We start from the raw sequence: 16593 nt of genomic DNA, 5'->3' as shown, positions 1-16593 counted from the left end.
ATGCGCTTTTCCTCATGTTACATTGTTAGGCTGAAAAAAAAACAGCCCATCTAGTTCAACCTATAAAAAGGGAAAAATAAAATAAAAATGTTGTCAGGATACAAATCTCCATTGGACCCAACTAGATCCCACACCCACACAGTGTGGAATATTTCATCTCTTCTGACAACTCCAGATCTTTCTTTTCATTTAAAGTAGAATAGCTGGACTAATTCTACCTCCGGTATTTCTGCTCCTCCCCTAAGTTTTACCCTTCTGACTTTGGGTTTTATCTGAACCCCTCCATTTTTTCCCCCTCCCTCCCCTCTCTCCCTACTACCTTTCTCTCTAAAAAAAATTCATAAATCGAAAGCGAATATAGTATGCATTCAGGAAACACATTTCAAAATGGGCACGATTCCTAAACTCACTGATGGAAACTTCCCACACGCATACCATGCTACAAACATTGATTCTAAGATGAAAGGGGTCTCCACCCTGATTTACAAACAGACCCCTGTAGAAAATTGGAGCATGCTCCGCTGTTTTTTTTTGCCTTCCTCTGGATCAACTGTGGGTATACAATTGGGTATAGTGGATTGTACAATATTTTTTATTTTATTTATTGTTTTTAAGGTTGAACTGGATGGACTTGTGTCTTTTTTCAAACTATGAAAAGCTTCTTGACCTGGAAGATATATTTTCCTTAAAAGGAAAATTGGACCACGCCACAACATTTACAGTATCTCACAAAAGTGAGTACATCCCTCACATTTTTGTAAATATTTTATTATATCTTTTCATGTAACACTGAAGAAATTATACTTTCCTACAATGTAAAGTAGTGAGTGTACAGCTTGTACAACATTGAAAATTTGCTGTCCCCTCAAAATAACTCAACACACAGCCATTAATGTCTAAACCGCTGGCATTAAAGACAAACATGGTAATACACACTCTTCTAACAAAGCTATAGCTGATCACTTTGAACAATATTACCACTCATTATACAAACCCCTCTCTATTCCTATGCCCTCATGACTCAGAAAAAAATAACACATCTTATTCAAGAATTCCTACAAATTCTCCCCTCCCTCCCCCCCCCCCCCCCCCCCCCCCCCTCTGGGCAGCCCACAAACTCAAGGCTCCTCTATCTGAAACAGAATTTGAAAAAGCACTTGGTCCAGATGGACCTCCAGTACAATGCTACAAAATATTTACTGATGTACTAAAACTGTGGTTTCTTGCAGCATCTGGCTCGCTCCAACCTGGAAAACAACCTTAATCCCACCTTCTGGAAGCTCATAAAAGATAAGAAAGATGCAGCCCTGATCACAAATTGTCACCTGATATCTCTTATAAACGTTGATGTGAAGATATATGCCAATATCATGGCAAACAGACTCTTTCCACTTTTGCCCTCCCTGATCAAGTAGGTTTCATACCAGGTAGAGAAGGTAGAGACAATACAATTACAATAGTGGAGACAAAACCATCACCACTAGCTTCCATCTACTGAAAAACATCTCTTGATGCCAAAAAGGCATTTGACTGGGTGGCCTGGGACTATATGGATGCTATGATTAGTTCCATAGGCCATTTGTCTTGTATGCAAGCATACATTTGAGTACTATAAATCGGTTCCACTAGCAAGAATTTGTGTCAATGGCCACCTGTCAAACACCTTTTAACTACTTAACAGAACCAGACAAGGCTGCCCATTATTCCCTTTATTATTTCTCTTAACCTTGGAACCTTTATTAAACAGACTGCACACTAATCCCGACATCAGAGGTATTACCATACATAATAGTCAAAATGTAGTTGGGACAAAGAGATGTCGCCAAAAGGTGTAAAAAGGAGGAGGGTCAACCACAGTATAATTAGCAAAAGTATATAAAGCTTTATTAGTGAAATATAATTGAATCAAAAAATAGACTCAACCAGAGCAGCCTAATGACCATTTCTGCTCAGTCTCATTCCTGCAGTATACCAGTTTAATCAATAAAAAAAAAAACATAACACTATAAACAACAGATAATTAAAAGACACCAGACTCAAGAGACCCCTCGTTATCTCAATTCCTGTAAACACCCCGCCTGGATGCAGTATAAAGACAAGGTGATTTATTTGGAGAAAACCCACACCATCTCCAAAAAAGTTGCTCAGCGAATCTATAATTTATATATATATATATATATATATATATATATATATATATATATATATATATATATATATATATATATATATACAATTAAACTACATAAGTTAGCACTGGCATATATTAGAGTAAGGTGAGGGAAGATTTATATTGCAGTCCATTGCGTTTTTATTTTTTCCACCAGAGTGCTACTATTCAAAACAGGAAGCTAGTTTTCACTAATTGAAAAGCTGTATACCATTAAGATATAAAATATACACAGTCTCTTAATTAGCTGATAGTATTCGTGGACTCAGTTAAATCCATTAAAGTGGTAGTCTGAGAGAAATCACTAATGGATATCAGAAAAAAGTTCTAGCAAACAGCACAGTATTCCATGTTACCATGGTATTGCTATTAGGCTAGCACCTGTGGTTACGACTTTCCAAGTAACTGGAACAAATGATTTCCCTTTCAGTCGATTCTTGTTCAGCAACCACCAATTGAGACTCTGGCATACCCATGGTGATAGGCATATTGGAAGATCCAAGGCTTGAACTCTTTTGTTCCAGGCAGAGAGGATGCTGCTCTGTAAAGGCCTTGAGTGAAACTGGGCGTAAGGAACAGCCATGAAAGAGGCCACCATTTTGCATAATAGTCTCATACATAGTCGAATGGAGGGATTTTTCCTTGCTAAGACTCCTTTATGGCTTTGGCTTTTGACCCAGGTAAAAAATACCCTGCTTTGGACTGTGTCTATGACCATGCCCAAATACCCCAGCCTTTTTAGGGGCTGTAAGGAAGATTTTTCTAGAGTGAGGACCCAGCCTAGGTACTCTGAGTTCTCTACTGTGCTGAACATATTGCGGTCTAAGCATGCTACAGACTGTTCTACGAGTAGCAAATCGTCCAGATAAGCTGTCACTGTTATGCCCTGAGCCCTTAGTTTTGCCAGGGGTGGGGCTAGAATTTTTGTGTACACTCGAGGTGCGGTAGCAAGACCAAAAGCTAGGGCCACGAATTGGAAGTGGCGCTGACCCACAGCAAACCTTGAAAAGTTTGGTGAACAGGAAATATTGGCACATGTAAATATGCATCTTTGATGTCTATTGATGCCAGTCTCCTCTCTGAAGGATGGAAACTACTGAGTGGATTGACTCCATGTGGAAAGAACCAATTCAGGTCTTTTAGATCTAGCATAGGTCTGACATCCCCGTTCGGTTTTGGAACTGTAAAGAGGTTTGAGTAGAACCCTGAGCCTTGCTCTTCTGGGGTCACTTCTATAATTACCCCTTGGGATAATAGACATAATGGCATCAATTACAAAACACAAGGCCTTAGGAAGGTCTGTATAAACCTCAACCTCCTCATTGGAAAGGAGGTTAAGCACCGGCTTCATTTGCTCCTTGTGGGACTGGCACATGCCGATTGCTGCCATCGCAGGCTGGACCACAATACCAGCCATAGAAAAGGAGGCTTTAAATAAAGTTTCCAGCTTTTTATCAGTTGGATCTTTGAACCCCCATTGTCCACAGGACAGGTGAGGATTTTATTCACACAAGAGATAGCCGTATCTATTGCTGGCACCCTCACTTCTTGATGAACTTTTCCTCCACCGGATAAAGCATGGAAAACCTTTTAGGAGGAGAAAATAATTTATCTGGGGGACCCCAGTCACCATACAGCAATTTCTTCAGCAAGGGATGAATTGGGGAGGTATACGCAGCCTGTGGGGATTTCTTACAATATTAACATTAGCTCAGTCTGCACAACCTGATGCCTAGTAGGTGTCTTAGGTATGCCTTGATCCGAATCCACTGAGATGCTTACTGCCCACAGCTCTGTGTCCCACCGCTTGCAGGAGCTCCGGCGTACTGGGCTTTAAACATTCCCACTTTGCACCTGTGCACTAGTGCGCCATGCACGGCACCATAACAACTTCCCCCCTCCTTACCCACCGTAAACCACTGTAAAAGCGCGCCCCCTGCACACGCGTGTAGGATCGTCATGGCGGTGGCCGAGGGCGAGAATAGAGACCACTCGAGGACTGTGTGGGACCCCCGGACTGCATTTTATATGGCAGAGCCTGCAGCGGAGGAGGTGAGCGGCTTCTCAGACCAGCTTCACTGAGAATGTATCCTGGATGGCATGTAAGTATACACCAAGTATGCCTCTTACTTCCTCTAGTGGCGGAAACCAGGTAAGACATGCAAACTACTGAAAAGAATCCATAATGTGTATACTTTAGGATTGTCTTCACTTACCTTATCCCCGCAACAGGAACTGCAGGTAGCGTTGTGCCAACCTTCAGGGTTCTGGGTTCCTACTCACAGGATCCTCTTCCCTGGACCTGTAGAAGACTCTGCCAGAAAAACATTTCGTGCAACTTAAATTTGTGCACCAAAGTGCTAGATCCCAGAGCCCAGTCCTCAAAGAGAGACATTACAGGCAAAAGCTTTCATAAGGCCTGGGTACCATCCATCTTAGGCGTATTTATTGGCCAGAGGCATGGATCTGGTTCTATAGCTCCTAGGCCCCCTCAGAGACCATCAAACGAGCTTTCTTCTTAGCACATCTTTAACATGACCAACCACCTTAGACACTGGTGAAAAAACTGAGGTACTCTCCATATGGGAGGGGTTATATTGGGTAGGAACTAACCTTGTAATTAGGGTTGCCAGTGTCCAATCACCTGATGGTGACTATCTAATCCACTAATTAATTATCAAAGGCTCTGTGTCCCGTGATGTATGAACAAGAAAAAGGATTTATGAAATATAACAACATGCTGAAAACTGTGTACAAGCATATAAAATTAAAGTTGCCATAAACCGAATAACTAAAATGTAATATGTGCAAGCATAGCCCTCTTTGTTTGTGGTGGCTGTTTTTCTATACGCTCTCCTTTCCTTTATTTTGTACCTGGTGATCCTGCCAGCAGGAGCAGCATTGTCACTCTATGATGATAGCTCTTAATGTTGACTACAGGCTAAACTGCCGCTGCACATTATGCCTGCACTTTTAGTACACATAAAAAGCCTGCAAATCTGTGCTGTAAAGATCTACAGAAGTGGTCATCAACCCTGTCCTTATGGCCCACTAACAGGCCAGGTTTTATGTATTACCTTTAAGAGATGCAGACTAAAATACTGCAATCACGGAGCAGCAAATAATATCACCTGTCGTGTATTTCAGTTATTTTGCAAACCTGGCCTGTTAGTGGACCCTGAGGACAGGATTGATGACCACTGATGCATTTTCTAGTGGAAGCTGGTCATGTCATTACTAAGGGATGTGAATCTGTAGTTATGAAGCAGGTTCAAAAATAGAAGAAGCCATTGGGAGCAGAATAGGGGTCCACGCTAATCAGCCCAAAACGTGTTGCATGAGGCAATTCACCCAGGTCTTAATCTGTTATTACTAAAGACCCATTCACACTTAGGCTGCTTTCACACTGGGGCGGCATTCAGTCGTTACAGCGCTAAAAATAGCGCCTGTGTAGCGCCTGAAAAAAAACGGCCCCTTTCACTCCAGTGTGAAAGCCGGAGGGCTTTCACACTGGAGCGATGCGCTGGCAGGACGGTGAAAAAAGTCCTGCTAGCCGCATCTTTGGAGCGGTGAAGGAGCAATGGGACACCGCGGCAATACCGCCGGCAAAGCGCCGCTGCAGCGGCGCTTTGCGGGCGGGTTTAACCCTTTTTCGGCCGCTAGCGGGGGTTAAAACCACCCCGCTAGCGCCCGCAGACCGCCGCTAAAACGACGGTAAAGCGCCGCTAAAAATAGCGGCACTTTACCGCTGACGCCGCTCCCGCCCCAGTATGAAAGCAGCCTTATGCACTGCGGTAAAAGCACAGTAACTGGCCCATAGCTCAATGGAGTACAAAAAGAAAAGCGAGAGGTAAGAGTTCAGAAGATGCCCAAGCTCATCTCTATTAAAGATATATTTGCCAAACCTGAAATATTACAAGGGTGCAGTTCTACTTAGATATTAACTGCATGGAAGATGATTGAGTTCAAGCTATTTAATTACTAAAAATTTGCATTTTTTTTAATATTAAACTGCCAGTAACAAAAAATTATGCAAGTGATTAATGTAACACATATGTAATTACTAAAGACAGCAATCACATAATTTTGCAACAGTGAATCAAGGTAAATAAAATTTGAAAAAAACACTGCATCAGCACATGTCATTATTGCTAAACGATCAAACATTTTTTTTAGGGTATCTCAATGGTCAAGCATTACATTTTATTTTCCTGGAAGAGAAGGTATACACAAATAGCAGACATATACTGAAAAACGGTGCTCACCTCTTTTAGCTGTAATGAATCACAACCTTCTTCTTATGCAGTCAGTCTGGACAAGGCAGTATCTTCCTCAAATAATATCTGCAGAGTTCTCCTATTCCAGTAGAAAATGGGAAGTTCTAGAAACAAGTGCAACACAAATTAACTCTTTGTACCCCAAACTGCGTTCACTTACAGGCTATATGCTACACTGTTTTCATGGCTTATAGACACGGATAACATAAATATTAAAGCCCAATAGAACTTACAGATAATAGTGTTTCAGGGAACAAAAACTTTCAACACTTAAAAAAAAAACATACAACAAATCAAACGACTCTCAATGAGCAAACTGTAAACCTCTGCAGCCAGGCTAATGCACATAATACACAATGAGATGACATGATCTACAATTTTTAAGTAGAAGCATTACCATTACAACTATTCAGCTACAGCTGATGTTATTCAGTGCCATCGTTTTTCAAATAACAACAGGCACAGTGTTAAATCAGACAGAAGATTCTGAAGTTTCAACCATCTCATCAGTTTAACTCCCTTTTTTTTCCTTCTTTTTTTTAAAGAGGCAAAACTGTTTTATTAACAAAAAAAGCTGTATGTTTTTTTACAACAAATATTTTCAGGTCCGGGTGTTGTTTAATTTTTCTAACTTTATAATATTTAAAAAGTAATTAATGTGTATATAGTGTATATATGTTTTTTTTATTTAGTATGCATATGAACTCTATTTCACAAATAGTTATAAGTGCACACGACAGGATTTAAAAAGCATTATGAGCTGTCCAAAGAGAGCTAAAATGTAAACGTTTTTGCTTCCATGCTTAAAGTCTGTATAACTCATCCAAACAGAGCGCACGTGGAAGAGGAGGCAAGGGAATGTGTCATTACACTAAATGATCAGTTGGGATTGGTCCTTAAAGTGGTAACAAACCCAAAACCAAAAATGTAATATATTGCAGCTTACTAATCCTAACTCCCCATACACACCATCAGATTTGATGCTGATTTTTTTCCTTCAGATTTACCAAAATCATATAATATGAGGTCAAACCTGCCTGCCTAGTTGCATACAAGTTTGACCTCATATTATATGGTTTTGGTAAATCTGAAGGAAAAAAACTGCAGAAAATCTTGATAGTGTGTATGGGGCTTTAGATGTTATACATGACCCGAAAATTGTCTGGTTAAAGAGGAACTGCAGTCTGCTCACATAATTTGTAAGAAAAACATCTTGGCCATTCTGAAGCTTCCCTTTAACCACTTTGCATATTGTTTTATATATATATACTGTGATTCTGTATTTGTCAAATATGCTGCAGAAATCTCCCTCTACTGAGTCTGGCTGCAGCTATTTTATCTGTGGGCAGCTGAAGCTGCTGCCTGTTCACTTCCTTCATTTACACAGATACACAGAGGCATACCTCCAACTCTGCAGCCCTGCAGTTGGCCCTCTTATGATTCATCCCCTCATCCTTGCTGGCAAACACTCACAAAACAGGAAGTGGGCTGTAAAAGGTATTTTCTGGCAGAAAAAAATGTTTTACTATCCAAAGTTTAAACAAGGGCAGAAGATTTAATAGATGGAAAGTTGTCCTTTCAACACGGGGTCTCTCAGGGTATTGCTAGAGATGTTGCCAGTATCCGCTCAGCAAGTTAAACACAGACTGAATGCACTTCTTAACCAGGGAAAGGTTTATTACTTACTCAGAAAGTGATATACATTCTTACATTCTTACATGTAGGAGTCATAATACAACAGGTCTCCCTCTAAGTATTGTGCGGCTGCTTGCAGTCCCACACACACTCGTGACTGACTTCCTGGTACAGCCCCTCCCTCAGCATGCATCAGGAGAAAGGGGTTAAGGGTCACAGTGATTCTGCACAAACATCACAGTCCGCTTTAAGCAGGAACTGGCCAAATGTCACTCTGCGTGTACTGCTGTCTGTTCAACAGAAGTCACTCTAATGACAGGCTTCTGTCAAATGGCCCTGCTGGAAAACCATTATGTGATCAGCGCTTGAGACCAATGGCTGCATCGCTGTTCAGTATATTCTTATGTGGGGAGGGGGGGGGGGGGGGAGTACCGGCTGTCAAGTCTACAATAGTGCAAAGAGGAGGATCCCTGCATCCACATCGCTTGTGTGGATGCAGGGATCTGTTGGTTATTTTTTTCATTCAACCCATCTGTTAATTTTTATTTGTCCATTTTATTATTTATTTTATTTGCATTTATTTTATTTTTTTACACTGTCTCTATTTTATTTTTATGAGCCTTATTGCTATCACAAGGGATGAACAACATTCCTTATGATAGCATTGGCAGTGACATGTACTCTTTAGACCCCCGATCTCTCCTCTGCCCTCAAAAGCATCTGATCAAACTGATCTTGGTGTACTGGCTTGCCTAGCCAGTGACAGTTAGTAAACAAACAACTGAAACTGGAAGTCATGTAATTCAGTATGTCACAAAAGTGAGTACACCCCTCACATTTTTGTAAATATTTTATTATATCTTTTCATGTGACAACACTGAAGAAATTATACTTTTTTCTACAATGTAAATTAGTGAGTGTACAGCTTGTATAACAGTGTAAATTTGCTGCCCCTTCAAAAAAACTCAACACACAGCCGTCAATGTCTAAACTGCTGGCAACAAAAGTGCGTACACCAACAAAAGTGAAAATGTCCAAATTGGGCCCAATTAGGCATTTTCCCTCCCCAGTGTCAGGTGACATGTTACAAGGTCTCAGGTGTGAATGGTGAGCAGGTTTGTTAAATTTGGTGTTATCGCTCTCACTCTCTCATACTGGTCACTAGAAGTTCAACATGGCACCTCATGGCAAAGAACTCTCTGAAAATCTGAAAAAAAAAGAATTGTTGCTCTACATAAAGATGGCCTAGGCTATAAGAAGATTAACCAGACACTGAAACTGAGCTGCAGCACGGTGGCCAAGACCATACAGCAGTTTAACAGGACAGGTTCCACTCAGAACAGGCCTCACCATGGTCGACCAAAGAAGTTGAGTTCACATGCCCAGCTTCATATCCAGAGGTTGTCTTTGGGAAATAGATGTATGAGTGCTGCCAGAATTGCTTCAGAGGTTGAAGGAGTGGGGGGTCAGCCTCTCATTGCTCAAACCATATGCCGCACGCTACATCAAATTGGTCTGCATGGCTGTCATCCCAGAAGGAAGCCAGAAGGAAGATGATACACAAGAAAGCCTGTTTGCTGAAAACTAGCAGACTAAGAACATGGATTACTGGAACCGTGTTCTGTGGTATGATGAGACCAAGATAAACTTATTTGGTTCAAATGGTATCAAGCATGTGTGGCGGCAACAAGGTGAGGAGTACAAACACAAGTGTGTCTTGCCTATAGTCAAGCATGGTGGTGGGAGTGTCATGGTCTTGGGCTACATGAGTGCTGCCAGCACTGGGGCGCTACAGTTCATTGAGCGAACCATGATTGCCAACATGTACTGTGACATACTGAAGCAGAGCATCATCCCCTCCCTTGGGAGACTGGGCCGCAGGGCAGTATTCCAACATGATAATGACCCCAAACACACCTCCAAGATGACCACTGCCTTGCTAAAGAAGCTGAGGGTAAAGGTGATGTACTTGCCCATGCATGTGTCCAGACCTAAATCCTATTGAGCATCTGTGGGGCATCCTCAAATGGAAGGTGGAGGAGCGCAAGGTCTCCAACATCCACCAGCATGGTGATGTCATCATGGGGGAGAGAAAGAGGAGTCCAGTGGCAACCTGTGAAGCTCTGGTGAACTCCATGTCCAAGAGGGTTAAGGCAGTGCAGGAAAATAATGGTGGCCATGCAAAATATTGATACTTTGGGCCCAATTCGGAAATTTTTACTTAGGGGTGTACTCACTTTTGTTTCCAGTGGTTTAGACATTAATGGCTGTGTTGAGTTATTGTGAGGGGATAGCACATTTACACTGTTATACAAGCTGTACACTCACTATTTTACATTGTTGCAAAGTGTAATTTCTTTAGTGCTGTCACAGGAAAAGATATAATAAAATATTTACAAAAATGTGAGGAGTGTACTCACTTTTTTGAGATACTGCATGTTATAACATATCCCCCTGAAGAAGCTGTAAAAAAGGCAAAACATGTAGAGATATTCTCTACAAGTAACATATATTTGTGATAACATTTATGCGCAATTTATGCATAACTCCAATGATGCAATTTGAGGTTTAAAGCTTTTTAAACAATCAGAATATTTTTAAGGAAGTATTGAATCAAACTGTTAATTTTAAATAGATTGTGCATTGCTGATATTTGGTACTTTAAAAATCCCAAAAACCTATTCCTTACTTTTTATATATTACCTAGTGATGTGGTGCCTCTGGATCCCTCTCTTGCCTATAACATGTTTATATAACATTTTTAAAGTTAAAATATATATTATTATATCCTTTCACTTTATCTTACTGTACACTTTTTCAGGCCAATTGCGCTTTATAAAATCATAAATAGAGACTGGCTGGCTGCTATGAACATCTCTGGTACATTCTTGTGTACTAATAAAATAACGTTAATGAGTTACAAGTTGCTGTTAAATTTATTATATTTGCTTTACGCTTGTATAGTCCCATCTGTGACAAACTACCTCTTTTCATTTGTCCCCTCGCTTAAAGTGGTATTAAAAACAAAAACAAAAATGAATAAAATTGCAGCTTACCAATTCTTGGATGCGGTGGCCGCATTTGTTTTCTTTTTTAGGTTTGTTTCCTTTATTTTCATCTGATGATCCAGTCAGTAAGTTGTTTTTCAACAGACCAGGTTGTCCAGACAAGGTAGCAATTAGAGGGTTGAGATAAATCATTGAAAGTGGTTCTAAAGGCATAAGGTTTTTTTTCCTTTAGTGCATTCTATGCATTAAGGTAAAACAAAACACCTACCTGACACCACTCTCAATCCAGCACTGCCCCCACCAGCAGACTTGCCCTGCTCTCTCTTCCTGCATTTACAGGCTTGGTTAATAGCAATAGGAACCATTGGTCCCTGCTACTGTCAGCCAATTCCAGTAAGGAGGGAATGGGGGGCAAGGCTGAGCCACACTGTGCATGTCAATAGACGGACACAGTGTGGTTTGCTATGGGGGCACTCAAAGAAGAGGAGGAGCCTACTTTAATTAAAAGATAATTTTGCAATCACTTTTTTTTTCAATTGTATTTTTATTGAAAAAAAATTCAGAGAGAATATACAAAGGGAAGTATAACAACAAAATAATTGTCAGTGTCAACAATGTTACAGAAAATAAACACAAGAAAAAAGTAATATAATGGTCAGGCAATATCAAGTCACAGGCACAGTTAAAGCAGTAATGCATCCATTAACGGGGGGGACGGGGGGGAAGAATCAGGAGGGGGGGTGTAGGAAAGAGTCCAATGGGTGGGTAGGCCAGATAGCTACGTGTCTGCAAGGAAAGCATAGCCAACCACTGGATCTGGGGTACGCTCATTTCCGGGAGGAGCCTATACCAAATTGAGGCATCCTCGGGGAGAGACATACACTGGCGGGGGTGGTAAGGAAAAACATCAAGTAATCTTTAAGGGGGGGCTATAGGGAGTCCCGGATTAAGCTGGGAATGGTCCCATAAGTCCCAGACTCGGGAAAACTTAGGCAGAGTATCATGAATAACAGCGGTAAGGTGCTCCATCCTACGGATCTGTTCCAGAGTTTGCAATATCTGTGGGAGCGTTGGCGGGGACTGCGACAGCCATCTGACTGGTATGGCACTTATTGCTGCCAGTAGAATATAGCCTAAAAGTTTCTGGACATTGGCAGGCAGGTCAGGAAAGGGTAAGCCTAACAGAAAGTGGATTGGGGTTAGAGGAAGGATAGTGTCGGAAAGTTCTTGCAAATATACATGGACCGAGGACCAAAAAGGTTGGATGTCCGAACATTCCCAGAAGATGTGAAAAAGAGATCCAATAGCCTTCCGACATCTCCAGCAGAGTGGGGAAGCCCGGGGATCGTATTTATGTAGGAGCTGTGGGGTCCTGTACCAAAACATTAGAATTTTATAGATTGTCTCTTTCTGTTCTACACATCGAGACGATTTAGAAGCAGTCTCCCAAATTTTCAGCCATTGGGGGGTGGTAATGGTCTGGCCAAGAAGCCGAGACCACTTGTGCATATAAAGGTGACCTGGGCCAGAAAGAGAGGGAGAGGCCTGTAAGTACTTGTAAATCTCAGAGATGAGTCTCGTTTGGTATGGACCTTGGGAGCAGAGAAGTTCAAAAGGGGTAGGGTTATTCAAGGTAAGGATGGGGTTTTTGGAGCTAAAGTAATGTCTGATTTGTAGATAGGAGTAAAACAAACCCTTGGGGACCTGAAATTTACGTTGAATATCAGCGAAGGATAGAAGCGAATGTGTAAGTGGATGTACCAGATTACGAAGTTGGAAAACGCCTGCACGCGTCCAAGGGAGCATGCGCGAGTAAGACAGGCTGTCCGGGATGTCAGGATTGAACAATACGTTTAATAATGGCGAGCACGGAGAGGTCAGGGAGAAGCGCTGGGCACATTTCTTCCATATAGAAAGGGTAAAGAGCATGGGGCGCAGAGAAAGGTTCCTAAGTTGATGTATGGAAGTTTCCAATTCTGCCCAAATCATCGAGCAGGGGTGTACCGGAGTAGTAATGCTCATTTCAATGTCAGACCACACACTGGATGACATTCTATGTGACCATACTATGACCGGTTTCAAGTGTGTAGCATAATAATATTTAAGGAGGTCCGGGGCCCCCAGTCCACCTCTAGCTCTGGGAGTGAGCACTACGGAACTAGCTATCCTGTGGGCCTTGTAGCGCCATATAAAGTTAAGGAAGGACCTCTGAGTCGCTTTGAGTTGGGACATGGGAACGGGGATCGGTAATGTTTCAAATAGGTATAAAAGTCGTGGCATGATAGACATCTTCAGGACATTGATGTGACCCAAGAGGGAAATGGGATACAAGTCCCATTGTCGCAAGAGTCGGTCGATGTCCCGAAAGAGTGGTGGGAAATTAGCATGATATAGGCTAGAGTAGGAAGATGTAAGGTTAACCCCTAGATATTTGAGGGAGTCCGTACACCAACGGTAAGCGTAGTTGCGCTGCAAAGGGACAAGCTCTACGGGGGGAATGAGCTTCTGTCTTGTTAGTGTTGATTTTATATCCAGAGATCGAGCTAAATTGGTGCAGGAGAGCATGTAGAGAGGGAAGGGAGGTGTGGGGTCTGGTTAAAGTCAGTAGGATATCGTCAGCATATAGAGACAATTTATACTCTGTTTGGCGTAGTTGTACCCCTCGAATGTCAGGATGATTACGGATAGCCGCTGCCAGGGGTTCCAAACAGAGAATAAAGAGCAAGGGGGATAGTGGACAGCCCTGCCTAGTGCCATTACTGAGGGAGAAGGATGGTGATAAGTAGGAGGATAGTTGAACTTGCGAAGAGGGTCTGGAATACAGTGCCCTCAGGGCAGTGACAAACGGACCTGCAATGCCAAAGTGAGAGAGCGTGGCAAACATAAATGGCCAGCTGAGTCTGTCGAACGCCTTTTGAGCGTCAAGGCTCAGTATAAGAGCTGGGCGGTTCGTTTTGTTTAGTAAGTCGATCAAATCTACAGTACGTCTAGTATTGTCTCCCGCATGTCAGCCAGTACAAAACCGACTTGGTCCTTGTGGATGAGTTGCGGTAGTAAACGGGACAGCCTATTCGCCAAGATTTTGGTGAAAATTTTGTAATCGGAATTTAGCAGTGCGATAGGCCTGTAATTATCTGGGAGGGAGGGGTCTTTACCCGGTTTCGGAATCACAGATACGTGAGCATGGAGAAACTGGGGGTCAGGAACGGTGCCTTTCAATAAGGAAGAGAATAGGGAAAGAAGGTGTGGACTCAGAAATGGAAGGAAAGTTTTGTAGTAGGAGTAAGGTAGGCCATCAGGGCCAGGGGCTTTTTGAGTGGGGAGATTCTCCACTACCGCAGCTAATTCCTCAGGGGAAATAGTGGAGTTTAAAGACGGGAGGTGGTCAGGGGAAAGCTGGGGGAGGGGCAGTGATTCCACGAAGGAGTTAAATTTCTCCTGGGTGAAAGTGTATTGATCTTCAGTGAGTAAACAGTTATACAGCTTATGGTAGAAGTTGCCAAATGTTTTAGACATTGTAAGAGGGCAGTAAGTGGAGCAACCGTCGGGCTGTTTGAGGGAGTCAGGATAGGCTTGGAAAGGTCTAGGTTTAAGTTTGTTTACTAGTATCCGGTGGGGTTTGTTAGAGTACTCGTAAAACTTCTGCTTTGACCATAGGAGGGATTTGTCTATCTTCTGCATATCAAGTGATCTAAGGAGGTTGCATAGGTAGACAACGGTCCTAAGCCTTGACACCGTGGGAGAAGAGAACAAACGGTCCTCGGCCTTGCGAAGCCTGAGAAGAGCCGAGGCTCTTTGGTGTGTGGCGTCTCTTTTGAGTCGGGAACTTATTGCAATACAATGCCCCCTGAATACAGGTTTATGTGCCTCCCACAGAGTCGAGGGCTCGGAGACGGAGCCAGCGTTAAGCTCAAAATACTCAGTAAGGCACGTGGTCAGTTGAGCTTTGGTCTCAGGGTTACGTAGAAGAGTCTCATTGAGGCGCCAGTGACAGGAGCGGGGGAAGGCCGAGGATAGGGAGAGTTCTAAATGGACAGAGGAATGATCCGACCATGGGACAGGATTAATTTCCGAGGATACTGCAGCTGTCAAGAGGGGTGTGGAGATGAAAAAGTGGTCTAATCTAGAGAAGAGTTTGTGAGGGTGGGAGTAAAAAGTATAGTTTTTCTGGGTAGGATGTTTAATTCTCCATATGTCTAATAAACGTCGGGCTCTGATAAGTCTGTGGAACCATTTGGAGAGGGAGTCTACATTGGAGGGGGTTTTAGGGGGGAACAAAACATGTTTGTCTTTACCAGGGGACATGACCATATTAAAATCTCCACCAATCACTGTAAAAGGGTGTGCATACTTATCTAACATGTCAAAAACAGCACTGAGGAAGCGAACTTGACCAGAATTGGGAGCATATACATTTAGGATCGTGACAGGTTGAGACTGAAACATGCAATCCAGAATAATAAATCTGCCCTGGGGGTCCAGGTAAGTAGATTGGATTCGCAACGGGCAGGAGCGGCCGATCAGGATTGCCACGCCCGCCTTGCCAGATGGATCCGAAGCCAGAAAGGAGGTCGGAAATGTTTTGCTGGCAAATTTAAGGGAACCCCCAGGACGGAAGTGTGTCTCCTGGATCAGTATCACGTCCGCCTTAGAAGCTTTAAACTCTTTCAGAGCCAACCACCTCTTCCGAACAGAGTTTAAACCTTTCACATTACAGGTAAGAAATTTCAATGACATAGCAAAGGAGATTGGCGAAAGAGCATAGAGAGAAGCATAAAACAGTCAGTGGAGGTTGAGTCCCAAGCGGTAGGGAGGAAGAAGCAAGAGGAGAAAAAGAAACAAAGGGAGAGAAAAAAAAAAAGAGAGCTTGACAGTTGGGTAAATAGTGGTGTGACAACAATATCGACAATGACATACATCTAGAAAATTGTGGCTGTCGGTCACCACGGAAAACAAAGGAGACCGAGGCCTGACTAAAAAGAACTTCCCAAGAGAAACTCGTGTAAAGGTGAGCGGTGTCACAAGGATATGTGAATCACCGGAAAAAAGCTGTAGACAAAAAACAAAAACATTAAAAAAAACAAAAAAAAAGCAGCCTATGGGGAGACTGCATGGGCAGCAGCCACAAAAAAGAACAAAAAAAAAAGAAAAACCAAAAATAAAAATGACATCCGAAGAGAAGCCTGGAGGAAAACAACCTCCAGGAAGCCCAGGTCCGAGACAGGGGTCGCGAGGACCGCCTAATGTGGGGGGGGGGGGCCCTAGGCCACCCCCCGCCTTCCATAGCTGGAAAAACTAATGCAGCCAACTTTCAAAAAGTGAACGCAGCAACCGTGTAAGAGAAAACAGGATGAATAATAATATAACAGTCAAAAAGCAATACACTAAAGTTGCAAACAGTAGAAAAAAGAGCATTAAACAATGAACAGTGCACCCCTTGGGTGTCGGGGAACAAGTGTGGGGGATCCACCATGGTATAATGACATAAAACTGCACCATGGAA

At 42.6% G+C, this 16593-nt stretch overlaps 1 protein-coding gene across 3 annotated transcripts in view; it reads right to left on the bottom strand.

The window, feature by feature from the left end:
* The window catches only part of RASSF4 (Ras association domain family member 4), an 855531-nt gene that overhangs the window by 785636 nt on the left and 53302 nt on the right, over positions 1 to 16593 (bottom strand). For 2 of the 3 annotated variants that reach the window (XM_077454834.1, XM_077454835.1), the window contains exon 2: positions 6436 to 6551. The gene's annotated coding sequence lies outside the window, so the exon portion shown is untranslated. Of the gene's footprint in view, positions 1 to 4386; positions 4678 to 6435; positions 6552 to 16593 lie in introns of those variants that run through there. The other variant, XM_077454837.1, reaches the window with a different exon arrangement.

Source organism: Lithobates pipiens, unplaced genomic scaffold (assembly GCF_037356315.1).
Source record: "Lithobates pipiens isolate NorthernLeopardFrog02 unplaced genomic scaffold, aLitPip1_a1.2 Scaffold_25, whole genome shotgun sequence".
Classification (NCBI taxonomy): Eukaryota; Metazoa; Chordata; class Amphibia; order Anura; family Ranidae; genus Lithobates; species Lithobates pipiens.
This window is presented reverse-complemented; position numbering and strand designations above follow the sequence as displayed.